The sequence below is a fragment of the Phalacrocorax carbo genome, chromosome 33, assembly GCF_963921805.1.
Source record: "Phalacrocorax carbo chromosome 33, bPhaCar2.1, whole genome shotgun sequence".
Lineage (NCBI taxonomy): Eukaryota > Metazoa > Chordata > Aves > Suliformes > Phalacrocoracidae > Phalacrocorax > Phalacrocorax carbo.
Genome location: NC_087545.1, coordinates 264,308 through 281,805, shown reverse-complemented (window position 1 = coordinate 281,805; position 17,498 = coordinate 264,308). Strand labels below are relative to the sequence as shown.

The following is a 17,498-nucleotide window of genomic DNA, read 5'->3' as shown; positions in this document are numbered from 1 at the left end:
ATGGGCACTGCGGGAGTGAATTTAAACTTCTACACGTGCTGATTACACAGAGAATTTAACACATTTCCTTTCACTGAACTACTTGCAACCCGAAAGAAGTATGAGCTCAGTTACTGCGCTTACAGGCAGGTAGAGAGACTCTACGTGTTCTTAACAGAAGCCCCGACACCCGCATAGGCGCCCAGCTCTACATTCACATCACCTAGAAAGTCAGCCACCTCACCTGCTTAGCCACTCGCAGCAGCTCTCACTGGACACTCACCCGCATCCCAGGAAATGCTTTGCAAATCTGGCGGCAGCGCTCAACAGGGCTGTCCTCTTCCTTCTGTTTGCACTCAGGCTAGAAAGGAAAAAAAAACAGCGGGGTTTGGCTCTCTAACATTGTAGCAGAACTAGTTCTGCATGCCATGTTATGATGATACAGGTGAAAACGGACCAGAACAGCACTGTGACTTTTTGGAAGACTGCCTTTCATTTCGTTAGCAATCGAGGAGGGCTCAGTGACTCGGCATGTTGTTTTAATAGCTCAGGATTGGTGCAGGCTCCTGTCATTGCAAAGTTGAACAATACTAATGCTTTAGGAGTAGAATTTTTCAGATTTTTTTCATAGTTCGTCCTTTTTCATCTCTCAAAACCTCATGCACCTGAGCAGCACCAACCTGACACAGCTGATTCTGTGACCCTGTGCTTCAGGGAACCTCCAGGCAATAACAACTTTAGAGCAAGACCCAACGTCAAGGAAAATGCTCACCTCTGGAAAACTTCCCACGCAGCACAGAATCTAGGCTTCTCTCATCTTCCCCAAATGCCTCAACAGTCACCTCTGGAAACTGCAGCAGGCTGCTCGTTACCTGAGCCGTTAGGGCTCGCATTCTGCACTGGAAATCAAGGCAAAAATGCAAAAAGAGACTCCTGTCAGCCATCAACATTTTGGAGATTGACACAAGTTTCATCCGTTTGCCGTGAATAATCTCCTATCCCTCTCCTGTAGCTCTTTTCCTGAACAAAATGGCGCTAAGGACAGGTTTGGATCTCACAGCAGAGCAAAAGGAGAATCCTTTGCGTTTCCGATGCCTACGAGGTCACCAACAAAAAGGGATGCAGAGGTATTGACACGATAAATAACAGGGAAAAAGCACCAAGACTCTGAGTTTGGGTCTACTCATGCATGTTAGGAAGATGCGATCTGAGAAAAAGCAGATTTTCAAAAGCTGCTCAGTAGCAGCTAGAAGTTTCCATTTCTCCTTTCCCTTGCTTTTCTACTTGATTCCTTATTGTCCATTGCCTTCTAGTCGATTTCACGCATCGTTTAGGTCTTGTTCACTTCTGGCGTGTTTCTTTTGAACATGGAGGAATACTAAGTTCTTAACTACCTTCACTCTCAAGCTCCTCCACAAAACGTGCCGTTGATATTTTCACCTTACAAGCAATACAGGCTTTCAGAGCTCATCAGTTATACGCTAGTTTTCCATATACTGACGACGTAACCATAACACTGCACTTGAAAACAATGAGGTTTTTCTATACTTAAAGCCTCGTATTCCCTATTCCAGTGCTTTCCTTCCGATTGCCTGTCCTTACCATGCCTCTGCAGGATTTCACACACGTTTCTAGGCCCTTCAGGCAGTGCCCACACTTCTGGAGGTGCTGCACAAAGAGTTCACGTTTCAGTACATCACCTGAGATTTTCCTGTAGGAAACTGAAGAGCTGAAGCGATTTGCAAGATTAAATAGGCGCATTAGGAGGAGATGCTCCCTACACATGGAAATGCACACTCCTTCCATTAACTGTGTTTGGCAAGGTCTGCAATGCTTCCTGAAAAAGCCTCCGGAAGACAAGGCAGATTTCATCCCCTTGTTCCAATGGCGCTGCTTTCTTCACGGACTCTCAAAAGGAAGATAGGAACCGTAGCTCGCTCGGCCTGGGTGTTACACCCGCTGACCAAGGCGGGCATCGGACAGAGCCCTTACCCCGTGCCACAGAGCAGTACAGCCAGCCACCTACACATGCACACACAGCACGTGGCGTTACCTGTGCCGTACGTGTTCTCCTGCAAACAAAGGGTTATGAGTGCTCCTTCCGCTCTGCACTGAGAACCTGTTCTCCTTACAGCACAGGGGGTCACAGCTAGCTCTGAAGCCCACACTCTGGCAGCAGCACCAAGTTATTAAAGGGAAGCGTCTACAGCTAAAGACAATTTATACAAATGGTACTTCTGTGGAGAAAGATTAAGCTCTAAGGGCTGGGCAAGACCCAAATAACAGATATAGCTCAAGGCCAGCGTTGGAATAACAAATCACTCAGGCAAAACATCTCCCATCACTGCAGAGCGCAGCAAACTACAAAAACCAACGCCAATCTTTAACAGGTACTTCAGAACCAACATGGTGCAGGTGGGATAAACTAATACTGAGAACAGATAGATCAATGCTGTGACCAGCAACTGTTATTATCTCGACCCTTTGTGCCCCACGTTGGGCACCAACAAGGACTGCCGTGGTTTAGCCCCGGTCGGCAACTAAACACCGTGCAGCTGCTTGCTCACTCCCCTCACCCCCGTGGGATGGGGGAGAGAACCGGAAGGGCCAAAGTAAGAAAACTCGTGGGCTGAGATAAGAACACTTTCAAAATTAAAAGAAAACACTACTAGGAGTAGAAGTAGCAGCAGTAATACTAATGCTAATGAAAAGGAAAATAACAAGAGACAGAGAGAGAGTGAAACCCTGGATTAGGAAAAAAAACTAAACAAGTGCTGCAATAGCTCAACACCCGCCAACAGGTGCTGCCGGTCCCTGAGCTGCAATCGCTGCTTCCCCAGCCAGTCCCCCCCAGTTAATATACTGGGCATGACGTCACATGAGGTGACCCTTTGGTCAGTTTGGATCAGCTCCCCTGGCTGAGCCCCCTCCCCTCCCGCCTTCTTGGGCACCTGGCAGAGCACAAGAGGCTGGGCAGGTCCTTGACTCGTACAAGCCCTACCCAGCAACAACTGAAACATCAGTGCTTTATCAATATTATTCTCATCCGGAATCCAATACACAGCACTTTACCAGCTACAGTGAAGAAAAGTCACCCTGTCCCACCTAAAACCATGGCAACGTGGCAACACCACAAGCTATAATGTCACCTCAGCGTGGTGGAGAGGCATATCTGTCAGAAGGCTGGAAAACATGACCCTTCAAACAAGGCCAGCGGAGCTGATGCAGAGCTGGGCTGTATGAATACAGAAATGGCAGCAGGAATCCTGTAGCCAGGATGCCATTTCACTGCCTGTCATTTCAGTCACTACGCCTGATTCTCTGGCCTCCGTAAATCTTAGGAAGACAGAATACAGAAGAAAAACCTGGAGTACAGGTACCATCTCAGGGCAGAAAAGATGGCCTAGAAAGAGAACCAGCAGCATTTGGTAAGGTGCTAAACTGCTCACTGAGTTTCAGGTTCGGGAAGGATTAACTAGTCCTTCACCACCCCTGCACAAAAGGCAATACGCTTTAGTATCTTGTTCTTTTGCTCTCGCCTGAAAGGGAGATTGTCTCTAGGAAACTAGTAGGAATCACTTGTGAGAGAAACTGCTTGCCTGCACCCCAGCTTTGGGGTGGAAGAACACCAGCCGCATCACCACCAGCCCTCCCCCAAATGCAAGAAAGAGTCAAACACTGACAATCAGACTCTTCTGGGGTGGGAACACATTCTAGAGCTCACACTACAGTGCCTATCTGTTAACAAGGAATCTCTCCGTGTACGGGAAACAGGACCTGCAACTCGGGCCTCAGAAAAATCAACCCCAAGCACAAAATCGAGAGAACCATTTAGAGGTTACCGTTGTTGCAGTTTGAAGCCCAGGCCCCAAGAGGCCTAGCCTTGCCAGTCTGCTTGGGCACCGATCCATCCAAACCTACCCTGTGACAACAAAAACTAAGAGCAGCTGTCGTGGTTTAGCCGGCAGCTCAGCCCCACACATGGCCCCCCCTCCCAGCCCCTCCCCACCGCGCGGCAGAGCGCTTGAAGCTGTGAAGGCAGCCGCCCCCCGCGGTGAGGAGAATTAACCCCTTCTCAGGCAAACCAGCACAGCAGCTTTTGGCAAACACCAACCTGATGCGGCAGGAGCGGCAGCAGCAGCAGCAGGAGCCGCCGCCGCGGCGCGGAGCGGCCCCGATGGTCCCGCCGGGCCGGGCCGGGCCGGGCCGGGCCCCTCCGCGGCGCTCCTGCGGCTGCTGGGTGCGGAGCGGCCCCGATGGTCCCGCCGGGCCGGGCCGGGCCGGGCCGGGCCCCTCCGCGGCGCTCCTGCGGCTGCTGGGTGCGGAGCGGCCCCGATGGTCCCGCCGGGCCGGGCCGGGCCCCTCCGCGGCGCTCCTGCGGCTGCTGAGCGGGGATCGGCCCCGATGGTCCCGCCGGGCCGGGCCGGGCCGGGCAGGGCCCCTCCGCGGCGCTCCTGCGGCTGCTGGGTGCGGAGCGGCCCCGATGGTCCCGCCGGGCCGGGCCGGGCCGGGCCCCTCCGCGGCGCTCCTGCGGCTGCTGGGTGCGGAGCGGCCCCGATGGTCCCTCCGGGCCGGGCCGGGCCGGGCCGGGCCCCTCCGCGGCGCTCCTGCGGCTGCTGGGCCCGGTGCTCAGCGCACCTTGGGGTGGTAGCGGGGCCCGGGCCGCGGTGGGGCAAGGCTGGGAGAGCAGCAGGGCTGGGCTGAGCCAGGGGAGCTGTGGCCAGCTCCACGGGCAAGTGGGAGGCAGTCGTGCTGTGGGGAGGCACAGGGGGCCGCAGCCACTGCAGGGGGATTTTCCAGGGAATGGTGGGGCCGGGAGCCGTGTCACGGGGTGAGAAACCATCCCTAGAGCCGGCCCTGTGCCGCCCAGTCCCGCTGCAGCCTTCCTGCAGCCTGCGTATCGGGGCCAGAGCTGCATGGCCGGCCAAGGGAATAGCCTGCGGGAGTGCTTCTACGCCCGGCTGGTCACAGCTGTGCCCCGAGCCATGGCTCTGCCGCTCCCCAGCTGGGTCCGGCTTTCAGCCCTGGGGACGTCTGTCCTGGGTTGATGTCCGCTCAGGAAGACGGGAGCATTCCTGCTTTAGCCCTGCAGTGCTCTGCTTGATTACAGCTCTGCCTCCAGGCCACGGCCACCAGGCCTCTCAGGAAGATGCTGTCCAGGAGCCCCAGGGTGATCCCACAGGTATGTCACTTGACGGAATGAGTAGTTAGGTTTGACTGCGCTTGTCATGTGAAATTTTCCTTAATCATTTCTTGGCCAATGCTCAGACATGCAGAAGAGCAGAGACGGCACAGCTCGAGCTTGGTGATGTGCCCTGGGGCTCTCTGCCTTGCAAAGCTGTCTTTGCCAGACCCTGCGAGCCTGTGCTGCTTCCAGTGCCTGCTGCATAGCCCGCGGGCTCTCTGGGGGTGAGTTCAGTGCCAGGCTCTGATGAAAACCCAGCAGCGATTCAATCAACAGGCATGCCAGGTAATCCTGTCCCCCAGCCCTCCAGGGTCACATATCAAAATCACTGGGGGTCTGCAGGGTCCTCCCCTGGTGCCCGCTACTGCACATCGTGTCAGCAGCCAAACTCTTAGTAGAGAGCAAGTGTTCTAAAAGAAGGCTTTACCCTTCTCTCCTTTTGGCAGTGCTGTCCGACCCCGGGGAAGCCCACCACGCCAGCATATACGATTTCTTTCAAAAGAACCCAGGTACTGAGCAGTCTTGCAGGGGCCCGCAACACGTGTGCCTGGAAAAGCAGCCGCCGGCCATGGAGCACCGGGGGGAACCAGCTGATGTCATCATTTTGGATTTCAGTAAAGCTTTCAATACTGTCTCCCACAGTCTCCTTGCTTCTGATGCCATGGGAACCTGAGTAGGTGCTAGGGCAGAAGCAGGCCCCTGGCGTCTCCACCTGCGTCTGATGTCACAGGCGCCTGAGTAGGTGCTAGGCCTGAGGAAGGCCCCTGGCTTCTGCAGCTGCTTGTGATGTGTTGGTGTCGTGGTTCAGCCTCAGTTGGCAACTCAACACCACGCAGCCGCTCGCTCACTCCCCCCACCCCTGTGGGATGGGGAAGGGAATTGGAAGAGCAAAAGAACTTGTGGGTTGAGATAAGCAGAGTTTAATAATTATAATTACAATAAAATAATAATTATAATACTGACAGAATAATGAATATGATAATACTGAAAATAATATAATAAAATGGATGAGGAAAAAAAAAGGAAAAGTATTTGTTAGTGCTGACTGACCAATTTTCTGGATGGCCAGAAGCCTTCTCTTGCTGCACCAACAAAGCTAGAGAAATAGTTAAGATATTGCTGAAAAAATCATACCAAGATTTAGAGTGCCACTGGGAATGTCCTCTGATAGAGGACCACATTTTTTTGCAGATGTAGTTCAACAAATCAGTAAAATTTTGAGCATAAAATGGGACCTGCGTACGCCCTGGAGACCACAATCAAGTAAGAAATTTGAGAGGATGAACCAAACACTAAACTGATATAGTGGAATATTATTGATCTAAGATGGAAGTATTGAAAAGATTATTACCTCAAAACTTCCAAAGGGAGGAAACGTAACCGGAGCGATGGAATTAACCAACCACGGATGTTGCTCTACTCCTTGCACAGCCCTACCCAACTGGACGCTAAGTCTGGGGACAGGGAGTACACCAATCAGTGTAGTCTTTGACCTGTAGTTTAGTCCCTAGGTAAGCATTCATGTGAACAAAACAACAGACAATGTGTTTCTGTCAGAAAAGGATGACAAAATGTGGTTCCGTGTAGCGGACTGAGGAAACTGGCCAGGACTGCCAAGATTAAGAGCCGAGCAGGTAAAAGGTAATTCCGGCAGGGGGAGATCGCGACCACCGACTCAGGGACCACCGACCCAAGTAACACCACCTACTCAAAAGAGAACAATGGAAGAGGACAACCGAGCCTGCGCAGTAATTTACATAGGGAACGAGCAGGTTTGTGCCAATCAGTAGAAAGGACAATAATGAATATGTATGCATATGTAAATTTTTGATCTCTAAATCGTATGGGAAAGGTGTGTAAGGTATGCACGTTAGGAGGAGCGATCCCCCGTGCAGCTGGCGCTGGGAATAAAGAACGACTGCTCTTTACTACTGAATTGGTGTTAAAGCGTTGTTTCCGATTGTACCGCGTTTTTCGGTAACAGGAGCACCCGGACAGGTCAAGAAAGCTTTCTCTTTGAAACCCTTGAACTTCAAAATTGGGAAGAGTGTAGGGATTCACAAATTTCTCTACCTGCCTGAAGCTCCTAGACCACTTTTGGGAAGAGACTTACTAGAACAATTGAATGCTGAAATAAAATTTAATGATGGGGAAATTGAATTTAAAATACCAGAAGAAAACCACATTGACATTTTAAGTTTGACCCTCACTGAACCACAGGTTAGGGGAGAGGAAATTACACAAGACAGAGAAGACCAGGTATATCCAGGAGTATGGGCCTCAGGAATGCCTGGAAAGGCCAAAACTGCAGAAATGGTTGCTGTTAAACTCAAAGAGGGGGCACAACCTGTCAAGGTAAAGCAATATCCCCTGAAATTAGGGGACAGGCGAGGAGTGAAAAGCATCATAGAAGAATTCGTAAGATTTGGAGTATTGATTGAATGCTCTTCCGAGTATAACACTCCTGTTTTGCCTATCAAAAAGCCTGATGGCAAAACATATCGATTGGTACAAGACCTGCGGGCAATAAATGAGTTGAAGATTTATACCCGGTTGTGGCGAACCCATACACCTTACTAACTAATTTAAAAGAAACCTATGAATGGTTCACAGTATTAGACCTGAAAGATGCATTCTTTTGCCTCACCTTGGCCCCTGGAAGCCGCAATTTATTTGCCTTTGAATGGGAAAACCCTGATTCGGGACCAAAAACCCAACTAACCTGGACAGTGTTACCTCAAGGATTTAAACACAGCCCCACGATCTTTGGAAATCAATTAGCTGAAGAATTAGAGGCCTGGGAAAGACCTCCAGGAAACGGTACTCTTTTACAATACGTAGATGATATTTTGAGAGCCACAGAAAAGGATGAAGAATGTAAAGAATGGACTGTGAGTTTGTTAAACTTTCTTGGACTAAGTGGTTATCAAGTCTCGTTACAGAAAGCCCAGGTCTTGAAGAAAGAAGTAATATACTTGGGATTTGTGACTTCTAAGGGACAGAGACAGCTCGGGACTGACCGGAAAGAAGCCACGTGCAGGACTCCAGAACCGACCACGGTAAAAGAACTTCAAACCTTTCTGGGAATGACAGGTTGGTGCCGATTCTGGATCTATAATTACAGACTTCTGGTTAAACCTCTGTATGAACTGTTGAAGAATAGCCTGGCACAATGAATACGGACTGATGAAGCCGGGCGGGCATTCAAAGAACTGAAATTGGAACGAATGAGGGCTCCAGCTTTGGGCCTGCCCGATGTAACTAAGCCCTTTTTGGCTGTTCTCGTATGAAAGGCAAGGAGTGGCTTTGGGAATTTTGGCCCAGAGATTGGGTCCTTATAAACGAGCTGTAGCATCCTTCTCCAAACAATTGGATGAAGTAAGCAAAGGATGGCCAGGATGCCTGCGGGCAGTAGCTGCCGTGGTCTTGGTTATCCAAGAAGCCCGAAAATTCACATTGGGACAGAAGGGGATTGTGCACACTTCCCACACTGTAACCTCCGTTTTAGAAGAAAAAGGGGGACACTGGCTCTCGCCATCAAGAGTCCTGAAATATCAATCAGTTTTGATGGAACAGGATGATACAGAAATTGTCACATCTCCTATTATCAATCCTGCTTCCTTTTTAACGGACATGGAAACAGGAAATGGAGACTGTCGCGCATGACTGCATAGAAACCGTTGAGACTGTGCATGCGAGTAGGCCCGGCTTGAAGGAGGAGCCGCTGGAAGAAGCTGACCACACTTGGTATATTGGCGGGAGCAGTCTTGTAAAGAGTGGAGTGGGAATGGCAGGATATGCTGTGACCACCACAGACCAAGTAGTGGAAGCCAAGTCACTCCCTAAGGGCACACCTGCACAACGGGCCGAAATAATTGCTTTAGTAAGAGCATTAGAGCTTGCTGAAGCTTTGCGACTAAGTATCTGGACAGACTCAACATATGCCTTTGGTGTAGTTCATGCCCGTGGGGCAATTTGGAAGGAGCGAGGACTTTTAACCGCTCAAGGGAAAGTCATAAAACATGCTGATGTAATTTTGCGACTTCCAGATGCTGCACACCTCCCGTCGGCAGTGGCGATTATGCACTGCAAAGGACATCAGAAAGGTAACGCTGGCAGGGAAGTGGGAAATAAATCGGCTGATCACGAGGCAAGGCAAGCTGCGGAGCAAGGTGAGGTATTGGGCTTAATTCCTGAAAAATCTCTGCCACTACCTGAGAGAGTTGAATAGGATGAAAAGGATCAGAAGTTAATTACCGATTTCAAGGCTGGAATTGGCCCGACGGGATGGGCAATGTTCAAAGATAACAAAATAGTAGTTCCCTTTAGAATATTATGGAAATTAATAAAAACAGAACATGACCAAACTCACTGGGGAACTGAAGCTTTGTACAGTTCCCTCACCAAGCAAATGACAGCCAGACATTTGTTTCAAACTCTCAAAACTATAGTTGATGGATGTGAAATATGCTTAAAGAATAACCCAAAGGTAGAGAATCGGGTGAAATTTGGAAGTATTGGTAAAGGGAATGTTCCAGGCCAGAACTGGCAGATCGACTTTACGGAACTCCCCAGAAAAGGGGGGCACAGATATCTATTAGTATTAACTGATACCTTTTCCGGATGCCCTGAAGCTTTCCCCTGCAGAACAAATAAAGCCCGAGAAGTAACAAAAATCCTACGGAGAGAAATTATTCCCAGATTTGGCGTGCCAGAAGTGATCTCCTCTGATAGGGGACCACGCTTTGTGTCACAAGTAGTTCAACAAGTTAGTACATTTTTAGAAATGAATTGGAAATTACACACAACCTATCGCCCGCAAGCAAGTGGGCAAGTAGAAAAGATGAATCATGTAATAAAGACACAACTGAGTAAAATTTGCCAGGAGACGAATTTAAGGTGGGCTCAAACCCTCCCTATTGCGTTACTAAGGCTCCGAGTCAAGCCAAGAACTAAGGAAAAACTGAGTCCTTTTGAAACTCTATATGGGAGACCCTTTCAAACTAGATATCAAGGACAAGATCCCACCCAGGTAGGAGAGATTAATCTACAACAATATCTGACTGCATTGGGAAAACAATTACAAGAAGTAAATGGATTAGTGATGCCTACCAGAGCATGGGGGTTAGATTCCCCAGTGCAGTTGTTCAAACCTGGAGATTGGATTTATGTTAAAAACAGTTCAGGTGATCCTCTCGAAGAGAAGTGGAGCGGCCCTTGTCAAGTTCTGCTCACGACTTACACGGCGGTCAAGCTTGAGAGGCACGCTGCTTGGATCCACTACTCAAGAATTAAAAAGGCACCTGATGGACCATGGAAGTCCCAACCCGTAGGACCCACATCTATAAGGCTGGCCCGAAACTAACATGAATATTGCTATGTTTTTGTCTTGAGTTAATAAGTGCATTTACTCCAAGTTGGCCCCTGAAGAAAAGAAGCAAATCTGTTGATCGTCTCTGGTGGATTTGGGGAAAGAACACCAATACATTAGGTCAGTTTGCTGAAAACTGCTCTTTGTGGGAACCCTGTACTAGGAGTGATAAATTGACGGGGTGGCATGGAATGACCTTTGTATTATGTTCCAATTTGACAAATGTCACTTTGATAACGAATGTTGCCTTAGGATGTTGTGCAGTCAAAGGGATAGGGCCTCCACTGCAGATGAAGAAGTGCCTCCTTCAAAATGATACCCCCATAAATGAGAGACATACTTGGAAAACTGGTAACTGGGCTACACTAATGTGTACACATGGAAGCATTAATAGAGCTGCTGGGGGGGCGGCCTCCTTACCATTGTTGAATCCACCACCTGCAGTGAATCAGGACCAGCTGATTAGATTACCATCCACTTGTGGAATGTGGCAAAGAGAAGGCAAAAGCATACGTTGTTCTTTAACATAGCCTTCCCAGCCACCCCTCCCTGCAAAGTAAAAAGAGCTCGGTATGACATTTTACTTGGAGGTGCAGGATCTGGGTTAGGACTGCTAAATTCAGTAGATCTGGAAACTTTAAGGAGTAAGGTTGGAACCGCAGGAGTTGATGTAGCCCGAGCAATCAAGATTCAGGCTGAATGGATGCCAACCACCTTTAATCCTCAGATACAGAATTTAAAATATGGTAAGGAGTCCTTATATCTCTGTGATAAGAGTATAATTGCCCAGATACAATCCCTTAAGAATTTGACAAAATTTGTGGACTGGACTGTCTGTACCCTACAAGTCATGTGGCAATTGGAACAACACAATAAGGCACAGTCCTACTTGATGAGTGATAATGAGTCTATGTGGAGGAAACGATTTGGACAATGGGTTTTACCTAGACACTGGATAAAAGCCTAGTCACAGTTTGTGCAGTGTTATGATAGATGGTGTCAGGAAAATTAGTATCCTATAATATAACTGACCCCGAAGTAATGTGTAAACATTTAACTCTGCCAACCCTCTTTTCGAGTCAAGGGAGCCCAGAATATTGGTTACCAGCATTCCAGGGGAAGTCTATTGTAAACAATAACAAAACATATGATCTAGATCTTTGTGAAACCACCTCTGATGGCATCTTGTGTGGACAACAGTCTCGAGTATATGAACCCTGCTTATTAGAACACTCTGTTAACGATTGTAAATGGACGATCCTGCCTCCGAATGTGTTCGAAATGGTTGTAGAGGTTAATGCCAGATCTGTGTGTTTAGTAACTAACAGGCGATCAGGGCTTGAAGAATACCATGTAACCACCCCATTCATAGGATGCCTCAAGAACATAACCCATTTAACTTGGCATGCACAAACATAGTCATTTTTTGCATATACAGAAGAGCAAGTAGCAATGTTTTGGCATTCCGAGAGCTTAAATTTAAGCCCTGCAAGTTTATCTCTGAAGAAATTAAATGAAATCTTGAATCAATCACAGAAACTTCAAGAACGTTTAGGAAAACTAAACAAGACATTAGCTGAATCTATGATTAAAACAATAACAACTGGAGACAAGCTTGTCGGATTGTCTAGTCAAATTGGATCTGATACTGCCCATCATTGGTGGGATATCTTTTCGGGGTACCCACCCTCTGCAGAGAAAACTTTGAATATTTTAGTTCACCCGCTTTTGATATTGTTAGCGTTTGTTATTATACTAACAGTCCTCAATTACTGGTTGTGCTATAAGCTAAAGAAATTGGCCATAAGAGTTTGGGCTTTGCCCAAGGCAACGAACCATGAAAATTTAGAACCTTTGTAAAGCCATTTACAAAGTTTAAAGAAAAGGCGGGAATGAAAGGACTAAACCCCTGACGGTCCCTGACTCAGACCTTATTGTAAGCATCCTTGTTCTCTTGTGGTTTCCTCCCTTGCAAAGATAGTTTCAGGGATTTGAGGAATGCAGCTTGGTGCCAGATAGGATTAAAAAGATGGTGAATAAGCTCGTAAATTCATTGATAACATAGGCTCGGGACATCAGTGCCGAGAGAAGCACTCGAGGAACTAGTTTAAATCAGCCCCTTGTGACGGTCCAAGGCTAAAGGACTGAGGAGCTAATTCAATGACTCTACATGGGCAAAGGAAACCCAAAGTTCAACCAGCAGACAGGTGAGGAAGACCATCAGAGACCACAGGAGGACCCCCGAAGACCACTAAAAAGACAACTATTGCATGCAGATTGAACTTTTACATATGTTAAGGAATCCTCGGGAACCTTATGCCTATGTATGACTTTATAGCATATAATCTTTGGCAGTTTACCCAATCACTGGAGCACTTATGGTGGAGCAATCCCCAGTGCTGCCCAGCGCTATGATAAAGAATGCCTGCTTAATAGTGACTCTGTTGCTCTTGAGATTTATTTTGGGACCTTTCTGGATACTCCGCCTCCCCTTACGGGGAGGTTCACACTTTGAAGGATAGTATCTGCGAATTTTTGTATCAATACTGGCACGGGTTGATCCTCTGATTCAGCTGCAACTCTTGGCGTGAGGGTTTGAGTGGCCGCAGTGATTGTCGCACGGCTAAAGGACCCCGGCTCATTGCAAGGAGGAGAAGGACAGCCCATACCCTGAAGAAGAAAGGATACCCCTGCACTACCCAGGCCACACCAGCATCCCAGCCCCTCCGACACCTCTGCAAAACCCTCCCCTCTGCTGGCGTCGCAGCTCAGGAACTGCAGCAAGCCTGACTCTGGTGATGTCTAGATCAAGAAACACGCAGGTGGGTGACGACACCACAGAATTAGACTTGCTTTGCAGAACAGCAGCGCGCGTGTGCATGAAGTAGTGACTGACCAAATTGTGTTGGTGTCGTGGTTCAGCCTCAGTTGGCAACTCAACACCACGGAGCCCTCGCTCACTCCCCCCACCCCTGTGGGATGGGGAAGGGAATTGGAAGAGCAAAAGCACTTGTGGGTTGAGATACGCACAGTTTAATAATTACAATAAAATAATAATAATGATAATGATAATAATGACAATAATGATAATAGAATAAAATGGGAAAGGGAAAAAAAAAGGAAAAAACCCACAGAAACACAAACGATACACCCGCTCACCACCCGCCGATCGACGCTGCCCGTCCCCGAGCCGCGATTGCTGCCTCCCTCCCCCGGCCAGCTCCTCCCAGTAGCATACTGGGCATGACGTTACATGATATGGAATATCCCTTTGGCCAGTGTGAATCTGCTCTCTTAGCTGTGCCCCCTCCCCTCCTGGCTTCTTGTGCCCCCGGCAGAGCATGGGAAGCTAGAAAAGCCCCCATTTGAGGTGCCCCAGTGTGAATGGCACAGCCCGTGTGCATGAATGCCAGAACTCCTCTGTAACGCCATACTTTGCGCCCCAGCCTCTCTCCTCGGTCGGCACGGGCCAGTTGCCAGATTTTTCTGACAGCTCCCCAGCATGGCCACACGGTACCGGTACCGGCACCACCGGCTGTCCACCAGCGTTGGCAGCGGCATTTTTCCACCCCCCTGGGGCAGAGAGGGCGAGCACAAAACCAACCCACCAGAAGTGCCCCATCCCCACCACTGGGGCGGGATGGGGCAGCTCACACATGTTGGCATCGCAGGGCCACCCACACCAGCTGCATCCCTCCCCCTCGGGCAGGAAATTCACCTCCCTGTAAAAGTCTTGCTTGGGAAGGGAAATCATGGGGATGGGAAACCATTGCGATAGGAAACCCTCACGGGGCTGAGAAATCACTGTTGGCATGAGGAGCCATCGTAGGGATGAGAAATAATATTGGGGATGGGAAACCCTCATCAGGTGGGAAATCAGCACTGAGGCCAGGACATCCTCAGCGCGATGGGAAACCCTTGAGATGGGCAGTTGTTGAGGCATGAAAAATCCAACCCTGGCCAGGCTGGCTGAGGCGGGTGCTGGCGGAATGATCGCCATGGGGACAGAACCCCAGAACACCCTTTGCCCCAAACAAACCCCACACTGACCAAGGGCCATGGCAGGTACAGCAGCAGGCTCCTGCTCCTCGTGGTGCTCTTACCCTCCGGGTAACCCCCAAACCGGCTCTGACCACCAATAGCTCACCCAACCACCCCTCACTGCTTCCCCCAACAAAGAGGTTCCCTCTACGGCTGCCGATGGCATCGGAGGTGCGCGGCGTGAGCTTCACCACCCCGGCCATGCCGCCACCGGTCAGTGCCCGTGTGCTGCCCTCTGCCCCGGGGCTGGCGGTGTGCGCTAAGCCTGCCCAGCTCCACAACGTCACCCACCAGCTGGCCCAGGCCACCGTCTGTCAGGGGGTGCCAGGGCCCCTGGGGGCCGCGGGACAGGTGCTGCAGCTCCCTCGTGGGGTGCCTCTTCCACCCGTGCTGCAGCTCCCCCATGGGCTGCAGCTCCCCACCATGGCTGCTCCCTGTCCCCCTGCCTACGGCCGGGGACAGCAGGCGCTGCCGGGGACGCTGCTGCCCCGCCAGCCAAAGGGACTCGGACCGAGTGTCGCGGTGCAGCAGGAACCCCTGTACCCCACTGGCTCCTGCCCGCTGCGTGTCCCTGCCCACACTGGCCCCCTGACACCTGGGCAGCAGGCAGGCAGCAGTGGGCAACAAGCAGGCGGCAGCAAGCGCAGGGCACCTGAGGACACCAACGTGCCCGCCTCGGTGCTCCACCGACCCAGAAGCCCCGGGGATGCCGGGGGACAAAGCGCCCCACGCCCGCTGCCCGCTCACCCACCCGACCCGCCGCTCAGCAAGAGGGCACGCAGCATGGATCCCCGCGACATGCCACCCCAGGACAAGCTGCCACACACAGAGCTCCCGGCCAAAACAGCGCAGGGGCTGAGGACGCCCCGCACCGACCTGAAGGCACACTTGCTCAGCTCCATCCAGAGTTTCCACCCGCTGGGGCGCAGAGTGAAGGTGGTGGGGCCGGTGCGCCAACCGCTCCACCCGGAGCCCCAAGCCGGCCCCAGCGTGCCCCGCAGGGTCCCCAGTTCCCTGCGGGCAGCTCTGAGACCCAGCGCTGTGCCGGCTGCCTCCAAGTGCCCCACTGAAGGCAAGAAGGATGCGACACCAGCGGTGACATCGAGCAGCGAGGCACGCACCAGGGCTACCACCAAACCCCAGCAGCCGAGCCGCCTGCCCCCATCAGCAACAGGGGGACAAACACCACGGGAGAGGCTGCCGCAGCAGCGGCACACGCCACCGCACCCTCCCGCCGACTCCCTGTTACCCCTCAGGCCCCGGTGGGTCCTCAGAGCTCAACCCACCCCACTGGAGGAGCAGGAGGCGTCCGTGCCCATCACAGCCCAGCAGCGGCCCCAGCGGGAGCGCATGAAGAAGCTGGCCCAGGAGGAGCGGGAGCGGGCGGCCCTGCAGACGTCCCTGGGCCAGCTGCAGTTTTTTGTGCAGAGGGAGACCGACATGCGGATAGCAGATGAGTACGGCTACCTGTGACACGCCGGTCCAGCACCATCCCCCATTGCATCCCTGCGCAGAGGAGCTACAGAGGCCTGCACCCACCTGCTCCAACCCCAGCCCTCCCCCACATCCCCGCTTCTTGCCTAATTCATTAAAAGAGTTGGGTGTTGGCTTTGCAGCGCCTCTCTCTGCCTGCCGCCATTTGCTCAGTGGGAGGGGAGCTGGGGGGTGACCTGGGCTGGGGATGGCTGCTGAGAGGATGGGTAGATGGGGCCTCGCTCGGGGTGGCGGGCGCCCCTGCGAGGAACCACACTGATTAGCATCAGCGCCAGCATGACGCAGCCCTCCATCGCTGCCCCGGGACCAGCATCACCATCGCTGCCCCAGCACCAGCATCGCTGCTGGCGAGCTGGATCTGGACCAGGGAAGGAGCTGCAGCCGCCCCGGGGGGCCAGGCAGGGACTGGCTGAGCGCAGAATCTCAGCTCACACCTGGCCGGCGAGCGGTCATCGCTGGCTGGGGCTCGCACACCCAGGTCCCGCAGCTGGTGCCGCACCAGCCACCCAGCTCGCTCGGACCCACCTACGGCCTCCTCCGGCGCTGCCCGGGCCTTATCCAGCAAAAGCCCCTGCTCACAGCTGAGCCCCAAGGCGCTCTCACAAAAACTTCCCGCCTGGCCTCTGCCAACCCAGGCGAGAGGCTAGTGGGGCACCCCCGCAGGGGCCTTCACACAGGGTTCCTATACCCCTCCGCTATTCAGCTACAAGGCGACGTGACCAATCGCTAGCACCCATGCTACCCGGCACTAAACACAGACACACTTTGCACAGCAACTCTACTTTTCAAGCGCTCTTGCTGCTTGTCTATTGATCCAGGTGTCCCTGCAATCAGCCCTCCTCAAGTGACAGATCTGTGACGCCAGACGATGCTGGCAAGGTTTCAAAGACATGGCAGAGGGGCTAGGGCGCTGCCATTATCTTGCTTCACCTCGGGTATCCTTTAGGCTTCATGGGCACCTCTAAGCTTCCTGCATGCAAAGCCCTCCTTGCCAGGGCCGGGGTGTTTGGGATTTTGTTTGTTTTGTTTTTACTGGGCTCCCTTGTTTTACTTCAGCATCAAGAAGAGCAAAGTCTCCAGGAAAACTCCACTACCTCATCACATTACAGTGTATCACGTCAACTCATGAGATAGATAGCTACCAACACAGTTAACACGCTTCCCTACTCTAAAGACTGGTTGATTCCATAATTACAGAAGGGAACTTTCCTAACGTGCCCTACGGGTCCCACCAGCCGGGGCCCCAAACAGCCAGCGACAGGCTGACGGAGAGCCAGCAAGGATGCCACCCGGGGAGGATGGGTCTCCTTTAGCGGTGAGATTTGCTGCTGCATCTCAGAAATCCCCCTGCAGCACTCAGGGCCTTTCAGCATCCCTGGCAGAACCGTCCCACGGTGGGTCATCGCACCCGCTCCCTGCCAGGGGGTC

The 17,498-nt window shown here is 51.7% G+C and overlaps 1 long non-coding RNA gene across 2 annotated transcripts in view; it reads right to left on the bottom strand.

Annotated features, from left to right (window-relative positions):
- LOC135310332 (uncharacterized) overlaps positions 1 to 17,498 on the bottom strand; it is a 92,753-nt gene that overhangs the window by 33,538 nt on the left and 41,717 nt on the right. For both annotated transcript variants that reach the window (XR_010370428.1, XR_010370427.1), the window contains exons 3-4: positions 752 to 878; positions 263 to 340 (exon numbers count right to left, since the gene is read on the bottom strand). This is a non-coding gene — a long non-coding RNA (uncharacterized LOC135310332). The remainder of the gene's footprint in view (positions 1 to 262; positions 341 to 751; positions 879 to 17,498) is intronic.